The sequence below is a fragment of the Poromitra crassiceps genome (genome assembly GCF_964638095.1).
Source record: "Poromitra crassiceps genome assembly, chromosome: 13".
NCBI classification, from domain to species: Eukaryota; Metazoa; Chordata; class Actinopteri; order Beryciformes; family Melamphaidae; genus Poromitra; species Poromitra crassiceps.
This window is the reverse complement of record NC_139644.1, coordinates 46,696,584-46,719,207: the sequence shown is the minus strand read 5'-3', so window position 1 is coordinate 46,719,207 and position 22,624 is coordinate 46,696,584. Positions and strand designations below refer to the sequence as shown.

Genomic DNA, 22,624 nt, shown 5'->3' with positions numbered 1-22,624 from the left:
TCCCCAGTCAGCCAGAGGGTTCATGGTACAGTGGCAAGGTAAAGATCGTGGTGCAGGACTCAGTCTTCCAAAAGTCTACAGCATACAGAAATGCAGCAGCAACAGTAAGGCTCGCACAGGAAGACCCTTCAGTATGGAAACCAATCCATGTCAAGTACAGTGATGGTGGAACAGAACATCGCACCCTACTGGTCAAAGTTCAGCTCAGTCTGATCGCAATATTTAAGATGCTAGGACTGGACATGGTCATTGCCTGCAGAACAGCTCCAGGCCAGAGCTGGCAGAATCCAGTTGAGAGGGTGATGGCTATACTCAACATCGGCCTGCAGAACTGTGCATTGGAGAGAGACAAGACAGCAGAGGACATGGAAACCCTGCTGAAGAGGTGCGGTTCTATGGCAGAGATCCGCAAAGCTGGCGAGAAAAACCGACAGCTTGCTGAGGCTTGGAGCACCTCAGTTGCGCCAGTGCTGGACACAGTAGCAGCACGCTATAGTCGGCTGAAGTTGAAGGGAGAGCCACTCACGATCATGGATGCAGTCACAGATGCAGAGGAAGATGCTGTCATGCAGGTTATCACCACACTCTTCCCAGCAATCAATTCTGCAACAGTGACCAAGCAACAAGCAGACAAGGATCCAGCATTCACTGAGTGGGCGCAGAAACACTGCCGGCAACGCCAGTATCTGTTTCAGGTAATCTTATTTTCCCTGTGTTTTTCTGTATAACTTGTAATGATTATTTTATTATATATTGGCTGTAAAGTACTTTGAGCTGCATTCCATGTATGAAAGATGCTATATAGCTAAATAAGTATTTCTTTCTTTCTTTCTTTCTTTCTTCAGATACGCAAATGTGATGCCGCTGAATGCTGTTCCGTACCAGTCCTCCCGCCTGAAAGGATGATCTGGCTTCCAGACCCAATGCCTCTGGTAAGAATTTTACTTTAACATTCAATACTTTGTTAACACATTGAGTGCCAAGGACGTCTGTGGACATCCTAAAAAAAAGTAACGAGAAGTGCCAAGGACGTCTGTTGACGTCCTAAAATCATAATTCATATTATTCCATAATTCTGCTGTTTAAGGTGGTACCCAGCCAGTGAGCATGAATCCCTTCAAGGGATCACACGGCGCCACCTTAAAAATCTACACGGGAGCTGCGCCACCCACCTCAGATCCTTTACTTTGTGCAGGAGAAAGCGGAGAAAGCCGTGATCAAAGAGACACCGATGCATGCTGCAGCCAGAGCCATATAGATTGCTCTGTCTGCAGCTGACAGTTGGCTGCGATCCACGCCCACAACTGAGCTCTTCTGCCTCTGTCTATCTGTCTGCATATAGTTTCTCCACACGATTGCCTACCAGAAAGGCAGCACCTGAAGCCGAACGGCCAAACCTTTTCCTGCAGTCCCGTTTGCCATTTCCTTGTCGCGCTGGGATCCGCCCGGGGCAAAAACGGAGGCTGCGAAAATAGACTGTGCGTGTGGGGAGGAGTTTGCAGCTCAGGGGTGGAGAGGGGGGGAGAGGGGGGGAGAGGGGGGTGGGGCACGCAGGCTGCACAGAACTACACCATGTCACTACATCAGAAAATATTAGCTAGAGTCAGTGAATGTACTTGAAAGTGCAAAAAGTATTCATAAAAGTGACTTTATCTTGAAAAGTAAAAAAAGACAGCAGAAAACCCTTGAAAGTGCTCTTCTTTCAGAGGCTGTCATTTCATAATGGAACTGTCTAGAAACAAAATTTCTTCTTTGAAAGAAGCAGGAGTGTCCAATGTTTCATTAGAGTCCAGCCCTGTCCATATAGCCCTAATAGAAAAAATTCTATAGCTGTTTTCAACTGAATGGAAGTGAATCTGGCACAGGCTCCAGACAATTTTACTGAAGCGCTGTGGCACTCAATGTGTTAAAGTAAGCAAACTTTGTGGATTATCCACTTTCAACATGCTTTAGCCTAATATTACACATGTTCACATATTCATATTATGCCCACAGCTGAAAGCAAAATACTTGAATACATGTTTGTGTTGTGCTTTATTGAAATAGGTGACCATTACTTGACTCTGGCTGAGGTTATGGGCAAAGACACAGATGACGCGCATCGACCTTCTGCCCAACAGTCCCACAAAAACAAGCAAGCTGCATGTGTCGACTTCTTCATGTCGGACGCACTGGAGAAGCAGCAGAAAGAATGCGGACTGTTTACTGCCCAACATGCACGGGCAGTAGTCGGCTGCATGGAATGTTCCAAACCACGAGTTATCTACTCAATGCAGCTCCTCTCCTCTCGCCACCAGGCCACACTAGCAGAGGCACTGTCAGATGACAGCATGGACTACACCTGTGGGAGTCCCATCCTGGAGCCAAGACATGTTCTTGCATCAACTGTCCAGGTCAGGCTGGCTCTCTCATGTGGGGATCCAATAGAGCTGGCCTACTACCGTGCACCTTTTGGGAGGCAAGATCTATGCGCACACTGTGGTGGGCCTCAAGGCAACACCTTGCCATCGCTGTTGAACAAATTCAAAACGGTCTTACCCTGCTGCCAAGTTTGTGTTAGAGCTGGCAAGCAGCACATTGTGGCCAGACCATACGGGAAGCAAAAGTGAGCAGTGTCAATGGCTGCCATAAGTTTCCTTTCATGCCTCAGTGGTACATTTTAAGTTCTACGTTTTGATCAACCAAAGTCTCTTGCACACCTGAGAAGTCTTGTGGCAGGTGCGAAGGTGGAGTAGAATCACTTAGAAAAATAATAGACACCCGCACACTGTCTTAACAAAAAGAAAAATTTAATACACGTTTCGGTACAAGACCTTTTTCAAGTGTGCGGGTGTCTATTATTTTTCTAAGTTCTACCTTTTGAACTGTTCAATTTTATTTCCTGTTGGAAATCATAGCATTTTACGGTTTATGTTCTACATTTTGAACTGTTAATTTATTTTTCCTGTTGGAAACCATAGCACTTTCTTTGAACTGTTACATTTTATTTCCTGTTGGAAACCAGCACTTTTTTCCCTTCATTGTACAACTAACTGTCATGTGAGACAGCTAAAGGAGTCAGGATGTCTCGAGCACAACAGGCTGTAGCAGGTGGTTCAGGCTAGACAGAAGGTGTTTGTGTGTATGTAGCAGAAGACATCGTTGACAGATTCAGTGAGCCGACTGTGCTTGTACTGCATGTGTTTTGAATATGTGTGGCACCTCTAGGGCTGGGTCGGTTTGAAAATTTTAAAGGGCCCATATTTTGCTAATATAATGTATTATTATTTTATTGTTGGCCTCCAGCAGGCGCGGCTCCAGTATTGGGCCTGGCGGGCCTAGGCCCACCCACTTTTTCCCCAGGCCCAATCAGATTTTTTTTTTTTTTTTAATATATATATATGTTTTTTTAATTAATTAATTTTTAAAACGAACATTTGAATACAAAATAAACACAAAAACGTTTCCTGACTCTTTCTAACAATAAAAGAAAAATAAAACTGTTATATTAGACTTCAAGTACTGACGGGAGTTAAATTTGGCGCTTCAGTTGTTGTAATGTACAGTGTAGCTAAAAAAGGTCAAAAAAAGCCCTCAAATCATTAATTTAAATGAGATATTCCTCTAAATATCGCTAAAAATGTAAAAAAAAAGACCTCAAAAATCGGGTGCCGCCAAGATGGGCCCAGCCTACATTTGTTGAGCCCACCCAAAACTGAAATCCTGGAGCCGCCCCTGGCCTCCAGTAGAGTAACTTATTGCATCAGTCATAGTTTAAAAAACTCATTGTTTATCTTGTACTGGCTCTCACTGCCCCCTTCAGTTCACCCTCTGTCTGAAACGCTCTGTTTTTATGTCCTGTCCCTGAACCCCCACCCTCCGGAAAATACTCCAGGTGGGCAGCGCGAGGAGTTTTTGCGTTTGCAAACTTCTGCCCAGAGAGCTATCGCTGTAGAAGCGAGACTGTCTGTCTGTCTGACTATCTATCTATCTATCTAGATAAGATAGATAGATAGATAGATAGATAGATAGATAGATAGATAGATAGATAGATAGATAGTCATGCATAACAGAAACAGACAGGCGATCTCTATGGCTACTAAATTTGGTAGTTGTAAAACAATTATATCAACGAGCAACTGATTGTCAAAACGAATTTGACCATCGATGAAAAACGTGACTTGGACATAAAGCAAGCTATCAATTGATTTATCAACATCCCCCTAGCTATCTACAGCTCCGCTAGGCCGGGCTGCACCCGGACATTTCCTTCAGTCGCTGGCCAAGCAGGGATTCTATTACCACGGCCTGCCATAACGTTACACCGGGAGCTTCACACTAGCTAATGTAGCTAGTTAGCTAACTTCCCAAATGCTTGTGACTATAGTGTGCCTCTCCTAGCAAAGGCTACACGGACCAAACCAAAATGAGGACTTGGAGAAGTCAGCAAGTTGGACTAACGTTACAAGTTCTGAAAATATGTGCCTTTCGTCATTCATCGGTTGTTCATGTCTATAAGGCAGCTGTGCTGCTAGGCTAAATAGCAAGTGCTAACGTTACCCAGCCGGTAAGTAACGTTAGCGCTTCCTAGCAGCACATTGGACCGATGCTGGAATGAGACACATATTTTCAGAACTTACCACTTCAGTCCTACATCCTGGCTCACTTCCATGTCGTCTCCTTGTTTTTGCGGTCTGGAATCCGTTATTCCATGAGACTACTACTGTTGTGTTAGTCCCAGACAGCCAGGCTAGAGAGAGCCTGGTGAGTGGTGACGCCGCCGCGGGTTACTGAAACACAGAACAGGGAAGAGAGGGGAAGGGTGGGAGCTAGCGTGCGCGCGCTGCGCGCCGGCCGGCGGCAACGCTTTGTTGCCAGGGTAACAAGTCCTTACTGACGTCACAAAAATGATGGTTCTCGCACAAAATCGCCATAAATCCATGTCATCTCGTCTACGAGAGTTCATAGGCGCGAGGGGTGGTTCATGGGGGTAACATTAAAACACTTTCACATATTTATTTGAAGCTTAGCCCATGTTTAATATGACCATCCAAGATTGTAACAACATATATATGATACAAAATTAAGAAATGCATAATATGGCCCCTTTAAAACCGGTTCGATATTGCCGTCTAAACCGGTATACCGATTTTTTTTGTAATTAAAAAAAAAAAAATTGAGCAGGGATCCCGAGTGTGGCCCATAACTGTCTGTAGTGCAACTTCAGTCCACCTGATAGCGATAATACACCTCTAAGCTGGTATTGTCAAGGCATGGGTCGGTTTGAACATTTTGAAACCGGTTCGATATTCCCCAAAAAACCGTATCAAAGCGGCTGCAGTTGGTGGCGATAATGCACCTCTAAGCTGGTATGCTGCCAACCAGCACGAACACTGAATACAAATAAGCAGAACCTTTTAACTGTAACAACACACTGTTTTTATTTCTCATAACTATTCAGCTTAACTTTTCTTTAAACATCAACATAATAAATAAGACTTTTGCCTACTAGTGCAACTTGAGAAGAGGCTAATACGAACAATAGTGCAATCAGAATGGACTGGCAAAAAAAAAAAAAAAAAAAAAAAAAAGGGTTTTTCGGTTTGCACGTGATCAAACCGGTTTGGACTCGTACACCGAACCGAACCGGTGAAACCGGAAATCGACCCATGCCTAGGCACCTCCATGTTTTGAAGGTTTTGAGAATGTTTGTAAGAGTCTGGAGTTAATACCATTAAAGGTATGAGATGAAATATTGTTTGAGATGTCTTCAATGCCAATGGTCCAGAACTGGTTTTTAGGAGTAGAAAAAAGAACATTTAAAATCAGCACGTTTTAATAACATTGAAGCATTCATATTGACTTAAATATTTTGTTCATATAAAAACGTGTGTAGAGCACAGTGGTAGAGTACATGTAGGCTATGTTATGAAAAAAGTATCCATCGCTGCTGTAATTTTAAGGAAAAAAAATATATCTATATATTTCCTATCTATCCCTTGCTGCCACTGAAAATAAAATAAAAAAATAAAATAAAATAAATTCCCTACCGACCCTCACCTCAACTGACAACCAACAGGAACCAAACTTAATTTTTTTTAGGCCCTGGTGTTTAGATGGTCTGTTCCACCTGGCCTTAAGCTGCAGCCTACGTGTTCAGATGGTCTGTTCCACCTGGCATTAAGCTGCAGCCTGGGTGTTTAGATGGTCTGTTCCACCTGGCATTAAGCTGCAGCCTGGGTGTTCAGATGGTCTGTTCCACCTGGCATTAAGCTGCAGCCTGGGTGTTCAGATGGTCTGTTCCACCTGGCATTAAGCTGCAGCCTGGGTGTTCAGATGGTCTGTTCCACCTGGCATTAAGCTGCAGCCTGGGTGTTCAGATGGTCTGTTCCACCTGGCATTAAGCTGCAGCCTGGGTGTTTAGATGGTCTGTTCCACCTGGCCTTAAGCTGCAGCCTGGGTGTTCAGATGGTCATTCAAAATGAGAAAAAGCACAAAGGCTGCAGAAGTACTACTGAGTACAGTACAGTAGCTGCACCGAAGACGCACTGCAGATCCCAGTTCCTACCAGAGGTGCAGGCTACATGATAAGCAGGTACAGTATATGCCATATAGTATATACCCACTAGGAAAGCTCCAAGATTTCCGTATGCCCGTATAGTTTTGTGACAGAACCTTCACTAAAGTCATTTTGTTTCACAGACGGGGTGGAGTATAAGTTTGGCTGGGGAAGGCATCTCCTCCATTCACACCGTCTGTTCAGACCGGGCGGCTGTGGAACCGAGTGGAAGCTGCTCCCTTTCGGCACCCATCATCTCAATGGATCGTTCACACTAGCCACGGCGTGGAGCTCTGCTCGCGTCTGCTCTAGTGACATGTTGGCTGTGCGTTTGTTCGCGTGCGTATCCTGAATCCGTCGTGCACGTCCTGTCCAAATGATATCTCCGCCCTCGTCCACGTGCATTTCACAGGAAAATACCATAGAAAACACTATATGGTTGTCTCCCTTATATCACCACAGAAGCACAGATGTATTAAACGATTAACTCAGCAGCATCTTCACTGGTGTTGTTGAGGAATCTATCTGCACTATGGCAAGTCTTACATTTCATCTGTTACTGATATACCACAAAGGTGTGAGAGAGAGAGAGAGAGAGAGAGAGAGAGAGAGAGAGAGAGAGAGAGAGAGAGAGAGAGAGAGAGATGGAGAGAGAGGGGGGGAGAGGGCGATCTACTTCCCCTAGCCCAGTGGTTCTCAAAGTGGGGTCCGGGGATCCATAGGGGTCCTTGACGGGCTTCCTGAGGGTGCCCAGCAAAATGGGGAATACTTTATTTTCTATAATACCATCCATAAGTAACACAATGACGAAGAATGTTTTGGTCACACTTTCTGTAATAAAACATCCAAAAGCAAAGATCTCATGAGATGGGTGACCGTGGGACAAAGCCTTATCAGATGGGGATCCATGGTCTAAAAGTTGGGTCAGTTCAGGGGTCCTTTACATGAAGATGTCTGAGAAGAACCATAGGCTTTTCTAATTATCGCCTGATCACAAGTCATGCCGCCTAAACAACAGTGAAACAGATCTCCAAGCTGAAGGCAAAATGTACCCAGTAGAATAAAGTGGACTACACCACTGCATCTTACCAAACAAGGACCACAAGACACTCACTTCATGGTTGGAGAACAAGGGAGATGAGGGGTTTTGCTTAAAGAATTGCTCAACTCAAATAATTGCATTGAAAAACTGAATTTGAATCAGAACTTGAATTTGTATTTGAAATGTTCTTCAACGTGTATCAAGTCTAAGGATCAATGAGAGTGAAGGAAATGATCAAAAACAGCGGGTACATCCCATTTCATCATCAAGACTACAGCTGTACGGCATCACGTTAATGACTCCTCCCACTCCACCCGCCGTCACGTAGATGTGAAGAAGCTCATATAAACAAGATGGCAGAGAAACAGTGTATTCGGGCTGGGCAATAAAATCGATACGGCAATATATCGCAATACTTTTTTCCGCAATACTGTATCGATATTTTAGAAAAATATCGTGATATATCGTGATATTGACTTTTTTGCACAGTCGTGTGTTCAGTGACACAATAAGAATACTTTTTATTTCAGTGCGTTCAGTAAGACACTCAACACTCAGTAGTTTTGACTCAATATGTCCACTAAGTTATCAATATAAAGTGATGTACATATTATTGCACTACCTGGGTGGTCCACAGCGTGTTGTATTTGAGCTCTATTTTAAAATTTTCAGTAAATTATGTACAGTATTGCAATACATCGCAATATGTATTGTATCGCAATGTATCGTGATACAATCGTATCATGACCCATGTATCGTGATACGTATCGTATCGTGAGGTCCTTGCCAATACCCAGCCCTAGTGTTGAAGAGGAAATTAAACATTTAATCATATGACTAGGGATGCAAATTTTTATCAATTTCCTTTATCGATTAATTGTCGTTGGCCAATCCTGGCGTGTTCCACCCCCAAATCGATTGTCTTCTGGTGCAAAGCGAGTGGCTTCTAGGACGAACAGGCTCTCTGAGCCTCGCGCCACTCTGTTATTTTAGAGCAGCGCAGTAAATACAATATTACTGGAACACGAGTTTAACGAAACAGTTACATGTCCTCTGCATTCTACATCAAATAAAGACATTACCGTTTGTTTTATTTGATATGTAACTTACATACTTATTGGCCAAGTTATGTTCAATTCAGCCAGGGTACAAGGGACTGAGTGTAGGCGGCCATCTTTTCAAATCAAGTAGAATACCATTTAGGAAATTGCAAGCTGCAAAAATAAGTCATGTTAAACGGACCTTGTACGCACAATTATTTTTTACAGTGGGGCATTCAAAAATAAGGTGGATACCAGTGGTTCGCAAATGGGGGTCCGGGGACGCCCAGGGGTCCGTGGCACTTTGCAAGAGGGTCCGCGAAAAGTTTTCAGGAAAATAAAAATAAGAACTTTTTTGTGTGCAAAAGCTTCATAGTTCAATGAAAATATTTTATGCTTAAATCTAAAATGGTTCATGGATTACATTCTAATCTAACAAACCTATCAATTTAAAAGTCAATCACGTTACCATGGAAACAATTAAGCTTAGCCCAAAATCACAAATCAGAATGAGGGGGTCCCCGGTAGATTTTCTATCTTGTAAGGGGTCCTTGGCTGAAAAACATTTGAGAACCTCTGCTCTATGCAGTACAGTACAGTACAGTACAGTACAGTACAGTACAGTAGTACAGTACAGTACAGTACAGTACAGGCTAGTTAAGTGTTGGTAGTAAGGATTTTGAATTCTAACAGGCTCACAGCATTATGCCGTTGTGTTTCTGACTTGGATTGTGGTTGTTTTGATTCATTTACTCGTACAGTACAGTCAAATCTAAATGGATGTACAGTACAGCACCCACATAGGTGCCGATTGGCCGGAAAGGAGTTCTGTGAATCTGCACTCCATTGCTCTTCCTCCACGACCAGGATGTGTGTCAGTAATCTGATAGCTGGATTTGAATTGTGAGCACTGAATCCAGTTTCAGAGCAGATTCATTCAATTTCATAATATTACATTGAGTTTCAAGTTCATCGGAATTCAGTTTCAAACTCAAATTCTATTAAATATTCAAGTTGAGCAATTCAAATATAAATAATTCAAGTTCAGTTTCTAGTGAGAGTGAGACCTATTTCTGCCCATAGAGACGCTGCTCCTGAGCAGAGGCCAACACATTCCCAGCACCACACATCATCCTCATCATAATTATCATCACCACCATCAGGTAGCATATCTGAAGAACAAAACATTCCTCAGCAGCCACCACAACTGGATGGCTGTGCTGATGACACATGACTGTATAACCTGAGGTGGCTGTGCTGATGACACATGACTGTATAACCTGAGGTGGCTGTGCTGCTGATGACACATGACTGTATAACCTGAGGGACACAAAGTATCTAACAGCATTACATAACTTCCTGAATGAATGAAAGGGTTTTTATTTCTTTCTAAAGAACGAAAGTGAAATCTTTGAGATTATCACTTTAAACTCTGAAAGAAAAAACAATCACAAGTGGCCCTAATCCTCTTCAGTATTTTTTAATTAGGTGATTGCCCACAAAATCTTTTTTTTTTCCAGGCAACCCCATTTGAAACCCAGGCGACCACACAAGTTTGGGACTCACTAGGGTTTAGCACCGTATCAATGAGAAACCCCTGTTTGAATGTTTGCTCTGGAATGATTGAAAGAATGCAATGCTGCACCATGCAGACATCTCCAGCATCACCTCCAGCATCACCTTATTACAAGAACACATCCTTCCAGAGCGAGATGTGAGAGATTAGCTCCTCTGGCTGCTGGGCTTTTGTTTGCTTGTCTGTCACACAGCAAGGTGAAGTTGCACGCATTCAACCTGCATAAAGGCTCGTCACAATAGATAGTATTCGATCAGCGTCACCACGGTCGCTGCGGCCATGTTGTTGACATAGCGCTGCTCTCAACTAGTGACAGCCTATGTGAAGAGCAGCGTTTATAGGAAGCTAGCCGCCCTTAGCGTTAGCTCTATCGTTCCTGTTGTGTTAGGATGGTGACCTGCGTTAGGCATGGCTGTAGTAATGACAGCAATAAAGTCCCCGTGGTTTGTTTCTATCTCTACCGTCCACAGACGTGAAGGGAGCGAGACTGAGGATACGTCAGCACACAGGAGATGTGTGGATAGTTAGGAGAGACAGGTGAAACTTTCTGTCAGCTCCTCACAGCAAAGTCTGTTCACCTCATTTTTTCTTTTGTTTATTACAGGCATTAACGGCAGCATACAAACAACAACCCTGTTTTTTTATTGCCGTCATCACCATCGCTATTTTGTAATAGATCTTAACGCAACAGAAAGGACAATAAGGCTGTTATTACGTGCAGGACGGTATGTCAACAACATGACCACGGCGACCGTGATGATGCTGATCGAATAGTATCTATACTAGAATTTCTAAATTCAATACCGATACCCAGGAAAATATCGATACTCTATACCGTTTGATACCATGGGGGGAGGGGCATCAAGACAGATCGACGGATGCATACTTCTTATCTAGGCCTGATAAAGCTCATTAAAAACGTTTTCCTGACACAGCAGATCACCCTGCTCTAGTCATCAGCCTATCACAACACAGCAGATTACCCCTGCTCTAGTCATCAGCCTATCACAACACAGCAGATGACGCCTGCTCTAGTCATCAGCCTATCACAGCACAGCAGATTACCAGACAGCAAATTACCCTGCTCTAGTCATCAGCCTATCACAACACAGTAGATTACAGTACACAGTAGAATCATGGAATTTGGTAATGAAAATAGAATCAATTGTAAAACTGGAATACGGCAGAATGTTCCATAATTTGTCTCAAATTGATTAAAAAAACAAATGATTGTACTGTGGTAACCTAAATAAATGATTTCATAATTGAAAAAGAGGCCTAGAGAAATAATTAAGTTTTTGATTGGCTGTTTTGAGAGAGGGGTCAGTCTTGCGTGGGACTCTTACATCATCTCACAACTTGTCAAAGAAAAGGAAAACAAATCTACCCTAACCCCTAAAGTCATTAAAAATAATAATAAAATAAAATAAAATAAAATAAAATAAAATAAAACAATAAATTGAAAAACCAGAATTTGGGGGGAAATATGTAATTTGGAGGGAAATAAAAAAAACTGATTTCATATGGCCCGATTAAGCAACAAGTTCCTATTCTGGAGCGACTTGCAATGTGTGCAACAGTAGAATAGCATTCAGTTCCTGGATCATCAACTTTACAAGCAGCAACCAATAAAGGAGGTGAAAGGTGAGACCCTGTGACACTACAATGATCAGAGAGAGAAACATCCCTGTGACACTACAATGATCAGAGAGAAACATCCCTGTGACACTACAATGATCAGAGAGAAACATCCCTGTGACATTACAATGATCAGAGAGAGAGACATCCCTGTGACATTACAATGATCAGAGAGAAACATCCCTGTGACATTACAATGATCAGAGAGAGAAACATCCCTGTGACACTACAATGATCAGAGAGAGAAACATCCCTGTGACATTACAATGATCAGAGAGAAACATCCCTGTGACATTACAATGATCAGAGAGAGAAACATCCCTGTGACATTACAATGATCAGAGAGAGAAACATCCCTGTGACACTACAATGATCAGAGAGAGAAACATCCCTGTGACACTACAATGATCAGAGAGAGAGAAACATCCCTGTGACATTACAATGATCAGAGAGAGAAACATCCCTGTGACATTACAATGATCAGAGAGAAACATCCCTGTGACATTACAATGATCAGAGAGAAACATCCCTGTGACATTACAATGATCAGAGAGAGAAACATCCCTGTGACATTACAATGATCAGAGAGAGAAACATCCCTGTGACATTACAATGATCAGAGAGAGAGACATCCCTGTGACATTACAATGATCAGAGAGAAACATCCCTGTGACATTACAATGATCAGAGAGAAACATCCCTGTGACATTACAATGATCAGAGAGAAACATCCCTGTGACACTACAATGATCAGAGAGAGAGAAACATCCCTGTGACATTACAATGATCAGAGAGAAACATCCCTGTGACATTACAATGATCAGAGAGAGAAACATCCCTGTGACATTACAATGATCAGAGAGAGAAACATCCCTGTGACATTACAATGATCAGAGAGAGAAACATCCCTGTGACATTACAATGATCAGAGAGAGAAACATCCCTGTGACATTACAATGATCAGAGAGAAACATCCCTGTGACATTACAATGATCAGAGAGAGAAACATCCCTGTGACATTACAATGATCAGAGAGAAACATCCCTGTGACATTACAATGATCAGAGAGAGAAACATCCCTGTGACACTACAATGATCAGAGAGAGAAACATCCCTGTGACACTACAATGATCAGAGAGAGAAACATCCCTGTGACATTACAATGATCAGAGAGAGAGACATCCCTGTGACATTACAATGATCAGAGAGAGAAACATCCCTGTGACATTACAATGATCAGAGAGAAACATCCCTGTGACATTACAATGATCAGAGAGAGAAACATCCCTGTGACATTACAATGATCAGAGAGAAACATCCCTGTGACATTACAATGATCAGAGAGAGAAACATCCCTGTGACATTACAATGATCAGAGAGAGAAACATCCCTGTGACATTACAATGATCAGAGAGAGAAACACTAGGAAAAAACACCAGCTAAGGAAAGAGGAAGAAAAATTGGTTTTAAGTTAAAAAACAGAAACCAATATTTGTTCTCATTTTGAGCTCGGGATGTATGACGATATCGGCACGCCATCGGCCGATAAAGGCTTTAAAATGAAATATCGTCCCCGAAATGAAAAAACATGTCTGCCAATATGACCAGTCGATAAAACAACCTTTTAATGATGCTACTGCTCTATGCTCGACTACATGCTCGACACCATGTCCGTCCCCGGGGCGACGGTTTCTTTGTTTTGTAACTTGTGAAATATGTCAAATTGACCCTGGTTGTGGTGGCTATTGTCAGGGTTGTCTGTTGTGTTTGTCAGGGTTGTCTGTTGTGTTTGTCAGGGTTGTCTGTTGTGTTTGTCAGGGTTGTCTGTTGTGGTGTTTGTCAGGGTTGTCTGTTGTGTTTGTCAGGGTTGTCTGTTGTGTTTGTCAGGGTTGTCTGTTGTGTTTGTCAGGGTTGTCTGTTGTGTTTGTCAGGGTTGTCTGTTGTGTTTGTCAGGGTTGTCTGTTGTGTTTGTCAGGGTTGTCTGTTGTGTTTGTCAGGGTTGTCTGTTGTGTTTGTCAGGGTTGTCTGCTGTGTTTGTCAGGGTTGTCTGTTGTGTTTGTCAGGGTTGTCTGTTGTGTTTGTCAGGGTTGTCTGTTGTGTTTGTCAGGGTTGTCTGTTGTGTTTGTCAGGGTTGTCTGTTGTGTTTGTCAGGGTTGTCTGTTGTGTTTGTCAGGGTTGTCTGTTGTGTTTGTCAGGGTTGTCTGTTATGTTTGTCAGGGCTGTCTGCTGTGTTTGTCAGGGCTGTCTGTTGTGTTTGTCAGGGTTGTCTGCTGTGTTTGTCAGGGTTGTCTGTTGTGTTTGTCAGGGTTGTCTGTTGTGTTTGTCAGGGTTGTCTGCTGTGTTTGTCAGGGTTGTCTGCTGTGTTTGTCAGGGTTGTCTGTTGTGTTTGTCAGGGTTGTCTGTTGTGTTTGTCAGGGTTGTCTGTTGTGTTTGTCAGGGTTGTCTGTTGTGTTTGTCAGGGTTGTCTGTTGTGTTTGTCAGGGTTGTCTGTTGTGTTTGTCAGGGTTGTCTGTTGTGTTTGTCAGGGTTGTCTGTTGTGTTTGTCAGGGTTGTCTGCTGTGTTTGTCAGGGTTGTCTGTTGTGTTTGTCAGGGTTGTCTGTTGTGTTTGTCAGGGTTGTCTGTTGTGTTTGTCAGGGTTGTCTGTTGTGTTTGTCAGGGTTGTCTGTTGTGTTTGTCAGGGTTGTCTGTTGTGTTTGTCAGGGTTGTCTGTTGTGTTTGTCAGGGTTGTCTGTTATGTTTGTCAGGGTTGTCTGTTGTGTTTGTCAGGGTTGTCTGTTGTGTTTGTCAGGGTTGTCTGTTATGTTTGGGGGGGAAATGCTGCAATAAAAAGATGGCGCGCTTTACATGAGCTAAGTTGAAGTCGTTTTCTTATTTTGCCCAGTGAATGTGTACATTTTGAAAAGCATTGTATTTACGTCTGCATCGCCAGTGGCCCATCAGCCATCACCATAAGAGCTGGCATATTAATGTGTTCATTTCACTACAGGACAGACTTGATGTTCTCTGAAGTTAGGTGGGAATCGGCCAAAAGAGTTGGAAAATATCTGATAGTGGCAACAACAAAAAAATCCCAATATCATGCATGTCTATTTTGAGCTATTAAATTATTCAACTTAAATGTAGCGGTCACTTTACGGTGGAGCGTGCACAGAGTCTCTGAAAGCAGAATCAATCAGGAACATCGTAAAACTTCCTGCCTGGGCGGAACGTCTCGGTCCAAAGCGCGCGGAGACAGCTGATGTCATGATGACAGGCACAGAAAGGCACTGACTGAGACAGAGGAGGACGTTCACCACAACCACGACAGGCATGTGGTCGGACCGGTGTGGCCGCCCGGGGTGCAGCCCTGCCTGGGGTGACTGGTGAGGCTGCCCGAGGTGCAGCCCTGCCTGGGGGGGGGGAAATGCTTGGAGGAGTGGAGGAGCGTAACCTTCCCCGGAGCGGCAAACTAGACCACGTGCTGCCTTGCTCTGAACACTGGGACAGTCACAAACCAGATCCTATGTCATTTCCTCCTTTTGGTTTGATTTGTTTGGCCAGGGTAAGAACAATGCTGTTATACTAACCACAATACACGGAAAGAGGTTCCAGAACCTGACGTTAAATGCAGAAGAGAATGTTGTGGTCCAACAATAAAAACAAAGTCATTAAAAATATGCCATATTTCTGCCATTTTCTAATTGCAGAAACTGCAATTAATTAAAGTAGCAGGAAGAAGCCATTGGGAAAGTCCACCCTATGAGTTGTGCATGTCCACCTTTATGGCTCTTGTCCTTGCCTGGGACAGTGTGAACTGAAGTGGCTCAATTCTAGCTCCTTAAATGTGAATATTGTTTGGTTTATTTAGCCTACTCCTACGACAGTGAGTTGGGGGGGGGGGGGGGGGGTAAGACACTTGAGGACGTCATATTTTTTTAGTACGGCAGATTAAATGCACTTTTCATGTAAAATCGTTAACTTCCGGAAAGAAGCACCAAAATTGGCACAAATACTCCTTGTGGATTGTTATTTTGATTAAAGCTATTGATAGCCATGCAAAAAAATCGATAGCATTATAAATACTACTTTGGGGACAACTGAGCCACTGAGCTTGTGGTCTGAGTGTCCGCCCTGAGACTGGGAGGTCGTGAGTTTGATCCCCGGCCGAGTCATACCAAAGACTATAAAAATGGGACCCATTTGCCTCCCTGCTTGGCACTCAGCATCAAAGGGTTGGAATTGGGGGGTTAAATCACCAAATGATTCCCGAGCGCGGCGCACGCTGCCGCTCACCGCTCACCCAGGGGATGGGTCAAATGCAGAGAACAAATTTCACACATTGTGTGACAATCAGTGGGACTTTACCTTTACTTTGTGTAAAATTGTACAATATGAATGATCTTGCTATCAAGCCATACATTTATGATCACAGATTTATTCCGCGTGAATTTCAAAATGGCAATGACATTTTAAAAGATGGCTGCCATTTCGGCCGTCATAGGGATACCAGAGTGACATCATCAGTGTGCGCAGTCTCCTCCATGTCAAGTCAAGTCCAGGCAGTCACTCGGTCGTTCAGTTTTTCCACCATTTCCTGGCATTTTATAGACCCGTTTGGTCCATTAAACCATTTTAATTTTAATTGAATTAAGTCAATTAAACAAGAAAATAAATCGACAATGAAAATAATTAGCAGCAGCCCTATTTGGAGGGCCTGGTTCCATACTGACAGCTAACGGCTTGTAGCTCTGGAGCTAACCGAGCAGCTACAACATGACACAGCGGTCACAGCACATCAAGTGCCATTTGTACGACACATTGACCTCCATGTGTTGTTGCCTACAGTGGTCCTCAATGTGGGGACCACCAGGGGACCACCAGCGATCCTTGGTTTCAATGGGTCCCCAGCAAGATGATCAACTGTTCAACACCATTACGGCATACCTGCCAACACTGGGCTGTGACAAAGAGGGACATTTTGCCCCCCCCCCCCCCCCATATAACCCTACACCACACATTAATAGAATAAATTCAAGGATGTAAAGTAAATCACTTTTATAAATGACTCCTAAATTCATAGCTCAAATAAAATAATTATAAAATTAAATTAAACAAACATACAAAATGTACAAAAGATGTGATCAAAAGTCAGCATCTAAAATTTACATCACAAAAAATGAAGTGTCACGCTGAAGCCACGCTCACGCCTTGCTCAAGCGATCGTTCAGGATTCACGCCTATTTTCCAAGCATGACGCGTGAAGCTTGAAGCTGCCAGGCATCAAGTCAATGGGAGTTGTGGGCGGGTTCAAGGCGCGCCGAGGAGGCGCTGAGAGGAAAAGAGAAGGCTTCTTGTGTGAACGGTGAGGCGTCAGTTCAGCGTGTGCCTGCCTCAAGCTTCAGCTCTACTCCTGTGTGAACAAGGGCTTATGTTGAGCTGCTAAGATAACACCCTGCTGGCTCTCATGGCCTCTGTGCTGCACACAGCATCTCCTCCAACAAGACCTGTGCTCCTCCAACATCTCCTCCAACAACACCTGTGCTGCACACACCATCTCCTCCAACATCTCCTCCAACAAGACCTGTGCTGCACACAGCATCTCCTCCAACAAGACCTGTGCTGCACACAGCATCTCCTCCAACAAGACCTGTGCTGCACACAGCATCTCCTCCAACAACACAGTTATTTAGACACCATGGCTAACTGGCTGGGGGGGGGGGGGGGGGAGACAGCACAAACAAAAAACGGATATCCGAATCCCAACATTGAAAACCGAATACCTACCCAACGAACAAATAGTCAAATACTCAGGTAACCCGACCTAAAAACACAGATAGTCATGAAGTTCTGGACAAAATTACACTGAAGAATAGAGCACCTACTTGTATACTTCCAGGTTCATAAGAGGAAAAGTGAAATGGGGTTTTAGAATGTGGATTTCACTTGAATGCATAAAATAAGATCTGTGCTGAACAAAAGTTTATGGGAACAGGAATTTGGTTTCAGCAGGATAATCTTCAAACTTTTTTTTTTTCTTCTTTTTTTTCTCCTCCCCGATTTTTTTATCCCCCTTAGTGCTAATTTACTTTTATTTATCCTGGTTGCTGCTCCACCCTCTGCTGATCTGGGGAGAGCCAAAACTGGCTCCATGCTTCCTCCGAGACATGGGCAGTTAGCCAGCCGCTTCTTTTCACCTGACAGGGGAAGCTTCACTGGTAGGACATAGCACGTGGGAGGTTCACGCTATTCCAACCGGTTCCCCTCCCTCCGAACAGGCGCCCTTAACGACCAGAGGAGGAACCACATTAGCAACCAGCATATTGCATGTTTTGGTGAAGGGGGTTCCTATATGAAGGAAACCCCAGGGAGGCACGGGGAGAACATGCAAACTCCACACAGAAAGGCCCTTTTGACGACCCCACCCGGGCGGTGGGCACTCAAGGACATGCGGACAGGCACGCATTCCTTCAGCGTTCACAGCGTCCCAGGTGGGAATCGAACCCAGGACCTTCGAGCTGTGAGGCGACAGCACTTACCACTGCACCACCGTACCCCCCTCAAACGTGAATAACTTTTATGACTTTAGGAACATAAATGTGTGTGTTTTTTTAACGTGCTTTTTAGAAAACGCTTGAAAAGGTCTAAAAGCGATTAACGTTCGTGAAGATTATCCTGCTGAATCCAAATTCACGCTCCCATAAACTTTTGTTAAGCACAGATCTTATTTCATGCATTTAAGTGAAAACCCCATTCTAAAACCCCATAGACCCTGACGTCCCAAAATGGCTGCGATTTCTGGTTAAGCCTACAAAAAGACATCATCCCTGCGGTATACATATGAACAGATGTGGGTCTGTGGCTCTATAATGCGTAGTAGGCCTACTAAATGAGGGGTCCTATATGAAAAAGGTTGAGAGTGACTGAACTATTAGCCTACTAGGCTATATAGGACATGGCTGAAGCTGTTTTGCCACATGAAGCTGGCCATCTCTGCTGCAAACGAGCCCTAAACATGTTTAAATAATCAGCTTCAGAGAGAAGAGAACGACTCAAGGAGGGGAGGGGAGTTTTTTGTGTTAACAAAATTGCAGAAACTTTAAAGCAATTCATATAGAGATGGAGAGCTGAGCAAGAGGTACTGGGACAAGATAACATGGTGGCACTGATTCAGTAATAGTGTAGGCTGAGAGTTGCAGCAGATCTGTGTGCGGTTATGAGCATGTGACACATACAGCACATTTTCACTATTCATCCATTTCAGCACTCAGCAGCAAGCAGTGTGTGTGTGTGTGTGTGTGTGTGTGTGTGTGTGTGTGTGTGTTCTTTTCACTCATTGAAAAGAACAGAATCCAGTCACACAGGTCTGTCTGTGCATGTGATTCATCAGCTTGTTAACCACACAGCGTCTAAACACACGTTGAGGTTGACTCACCTCTGATCACTTTCTCTACAAACCCTTTTTGGAGACATTCACTGTTACGCGTCGTGTCCACTTCACAATGTTTGGCCGTCAGCTCTTTGCGTTTTGGACACAACTAAACGGCCGTCAAGCCATACTACATTTCTGTCAATGTATCGATTTAGTAAACCGGAAAGAATTTCAAGTAGGCTACGCTAGCCTAAAAAAAAACTGTTGAAAAAAGCTAATTCACGTTACATTTTATATCAGCTTGCAAAAGGGGGAAAAAGCCGTATAGGCCTAATACCCAGAGTGCGTAAAGACAAGCCTCTGGTGTAACGACTTGCTATGAAATACTTTCCAAACTGTCCCCATGCAGTCACAGACCCGTGTGACAGACAGACATTCTAAGCTAACGGACATCTAACAGGTAGACTAAAGCTCGTGGCACACACACAATCAAACACCCAACAACTACGGACAATGCGTGATTGGTGTGCCATGGGCTAGAGGTGTCGAATCTGACCAATTAAACATCTCCAAACAATTCTAAACCAGGACAGAGCCATGGCACCCGGCCATGGCCAAAGAAACGTCAGTGTTTGCCCGTGTTTGTTGTAGAATGTTTGATTGGTGTGCCATGGCTTTGACAGAGCATGTAAGTTACAGACATGTAGGTGAGTCTCAGAGAGGAACTCACCTGTGTAAAGTGTGCGGTCGCGCTGCGTGCTGCTCGGCTGGCTGCAGAGTTGGAGTGAGAGGTCCCTCCTCCAGCTTCCTATACGCCTTAACTCTGTTTGGCTCCGGAGAGCTGCGTCACTGGTGCCGTCACTGCGTGGAGGGGGGCGTCGCAGGTGCAGGAAGATGGACAGGTGTACCCGCCAGCTATGGAGGAGAGGTCCTCAATACCTTCTTCACCACTGGGGGAAGAAACCGAGAGCTTTTATCTAAGGGGCAATGTGGGCAATGTTTGTTTGTTCTGTTTACATTTTTGTCCCACTGATTATGTCATCAGTGAGATCATAAATCACTGATGATGTCATAAGTGATTTAATCAGTGATGTCACTTGAGCAATTCAGCATTGCCTATGAGCCTATGACATGACATCAATGATGTCATAAGAGCAATTGGCATGTCATCAGTAACCTCGCATCACCAGGCTCTTCTCGGCGAGAAAGAGCCTGGCTTCCGCTCACAATTGATTTTGTCACCCTACCTGGTTCCGGCCTAGAGCCCGCCCTAGACCGGATGGGCAGCGTTTCTAGCTCGTCAACTTTTACGTTAACTTGACAATTTGACCCAAGTATCAGAACGGCAAACAACAAAACAAAAGATGGACGTACCGAACAAAGTTTTTGAAGAAGTTCTTTTAGAAACATTGCGGATTCACAATCTCACTTATTTTAAGCCAATACAGAAGCTTTGCACCAGACAATTAATCGAGGGAAGAGACGTCAAGCTAACGGCAACAAAAACGTTTTTTGGCACACTGCCTTCCGGTGTTCATTCTGGTTCCGTGGTTTACGCCCCATGACAAAAAGCGGGGTGAAAGGTGCCCAGACTATGTCATCAGTAATACAAAGTTGTGACATCATCAGTGAAGTCAGAAGAGCAAGTGAGCCGCACAGTGGCAGTGATGCCATACGAGCAAGGGAGACGGCACAGCGATCGAGCTGCATGGCGGGCGGACATCATCACAAATCACTAGAGGCATTGTGACAATCAGATGTCATATTCTTCTTCTGTGGTGTTTTATGGCAGTAGGCATCCTTTATGTTGCATTACCGCTTCCTTTTGGATTTATCCGTCCACTGTTTCCCTACATTCAGTCCCTCATCAGTGATGTCATAAATCCGTCTCTGCTTATGCACAGAGCCATTGTGACATCATCACATGTCATAAAATCACCATTGATGTCAAATGTGGACATTGCATCAGTGATATAGTCATAAATGCTCCCCTGCTGAGGTTATAAATTGCATGACTCTTGCTCACAGACCAGCCAATCAAGCTTGAATCTGCAGCAACAACCATGAACATGTCAATGCTCTTGAGTCAAATTGAACAAGTTAAAAAACAACACATTCACAGAAACCGTCTAGCCGAGGAGAACAGACAGAGAGAGAACCAGGCAGCCATCCAGATTCAGAGCTGGTTCAGAGGCTGCAAGGTGCGGGCTTGCATCAACCATCTTCACAAGAAGACCACCATTATACAGAAGATATGGCGCGGCTTTGCAGCAAGGGCACGTCTCAGACAAATGGTGAAGGTGGCGTATGACATCATGAAGATGAAATCCTACGAGAAGATGGTGGTCAGGATCCAGCGCAGATGGAGAGGGTTCTATGTCAGGAAATACATCCATAACTACTATGCACGCAAGAGGTATCTTGAAGGACTTACCATGAAAAATGAACTAGTGAGGAGGGGGTTGGATGAACTCGAGGAGCTCCAGAAGTTGGAGAGAGATTGTCTGGAGAAGGAGAGAGAGCAGACAGCCAAGATCTACCAAGCTCAGCGGTTACACTACCTCCTCAGTACGAAGCATCGTCCAGGGGTCTTCAACTCTCCATTGATGGCGGCCCCCCACGAGATGGAGCTGCTGCTGCAGCAGGCCAAGCCGCAGCCCCCCATCAGACTCTCCCCCAGGGACGCGACCGGCACCCTCTCCCCCTCTCCCCCTGGAATTGCAGGATCCCCACAGGTCAAATTCACCAAAACCTGCTGCTTCCCCGGGCCCCTTCTGCCCCCCATAACCAGCAAGAAACCACAGGGTCCGTTCAGGGAGCCAGAGGAGGTGTGGCAGCAGCGCATGCGCTGTCTTGAGCCATCTTTGCGTCTGGAGACATCTTACACACACCTTCAGGAGGCCCAGGAGGAGCAACACCAACAGGAGGCAGCGGGAGTCCTGGTTGACACCCCGTTCCTGCCAGCCACCAAAGCCCACAAGAGGAACGAGAGGTATGAGCGTCTGCTCCACAGCAGCAGCGCCTTCACTCCTTTAGCCTATGGCAGCAAGACCTTCAGAGAGGAGGACACCCTCCGACTCAAGGAGAAGGAGCCATTCCAGACAGTGTTCACCACCTGTAACATCTTTGATAAGTTTGGTCGTCTTTACTCCAAGGCGGGCAACATCGTGTGACACTCACAATTGACCGATCGCTAAGCCCCACCCCCCGTGCTAAGCCCCACCCCCCGTGCTCACTCGGACAAACACAGGGCAGGCTGACTAGAGTAAATGGCAGCCGTCACTGTCAAAGTTATATCCCAAGACGCTCTTCACAACCTTTTGAGGCCTGATATCGTGTAGAAGCCATCAGAAAGTACTTCACTATGCCAGGGAGGGCGATGTACAACATTTAAAGCTATCGATAAAAAGAAATGCGATAGCCTACGTGCATGGAAACGGC

General features: G+C 44.5%; 1 protein-coding gene and 1 pseudogene across 2 annotated transcripts in view; one reads left to right on the top strand and one right to left on the bottom strand.

Annotated features, from left to right (window-relative positions):
• Positions 1–19,956, bottom strand: part of LOC310788702 (oxysterol-binding protein-related protein 7-like) — a gene marked incomplete at its 3' end in the record, with an annotated part of 110,830 nt that extends 90,874 nt beyond the window's left edge. The window contains exon 1 of the mRNA XM_083650245.1: positions 19,914–19,956. The remainder of the gene's footprint in view (positions 1–19,913) is intronic.
• A 1,290-nt stretch (positions 19,957–21,246) lies between these two features.
• LOC310788602 (spermatogenesis-associated protein 17 pseudogene) lies at positions 21,247–22,356 on the top strand (annotated as a pseudogene). The gene has a single exon. The product of its transcript is annotated as a spermatogenesis-associated protein 17 pseudogene (transcript).
• Positions 22,357–22,624: the final 268 nt, after the last annotated feature.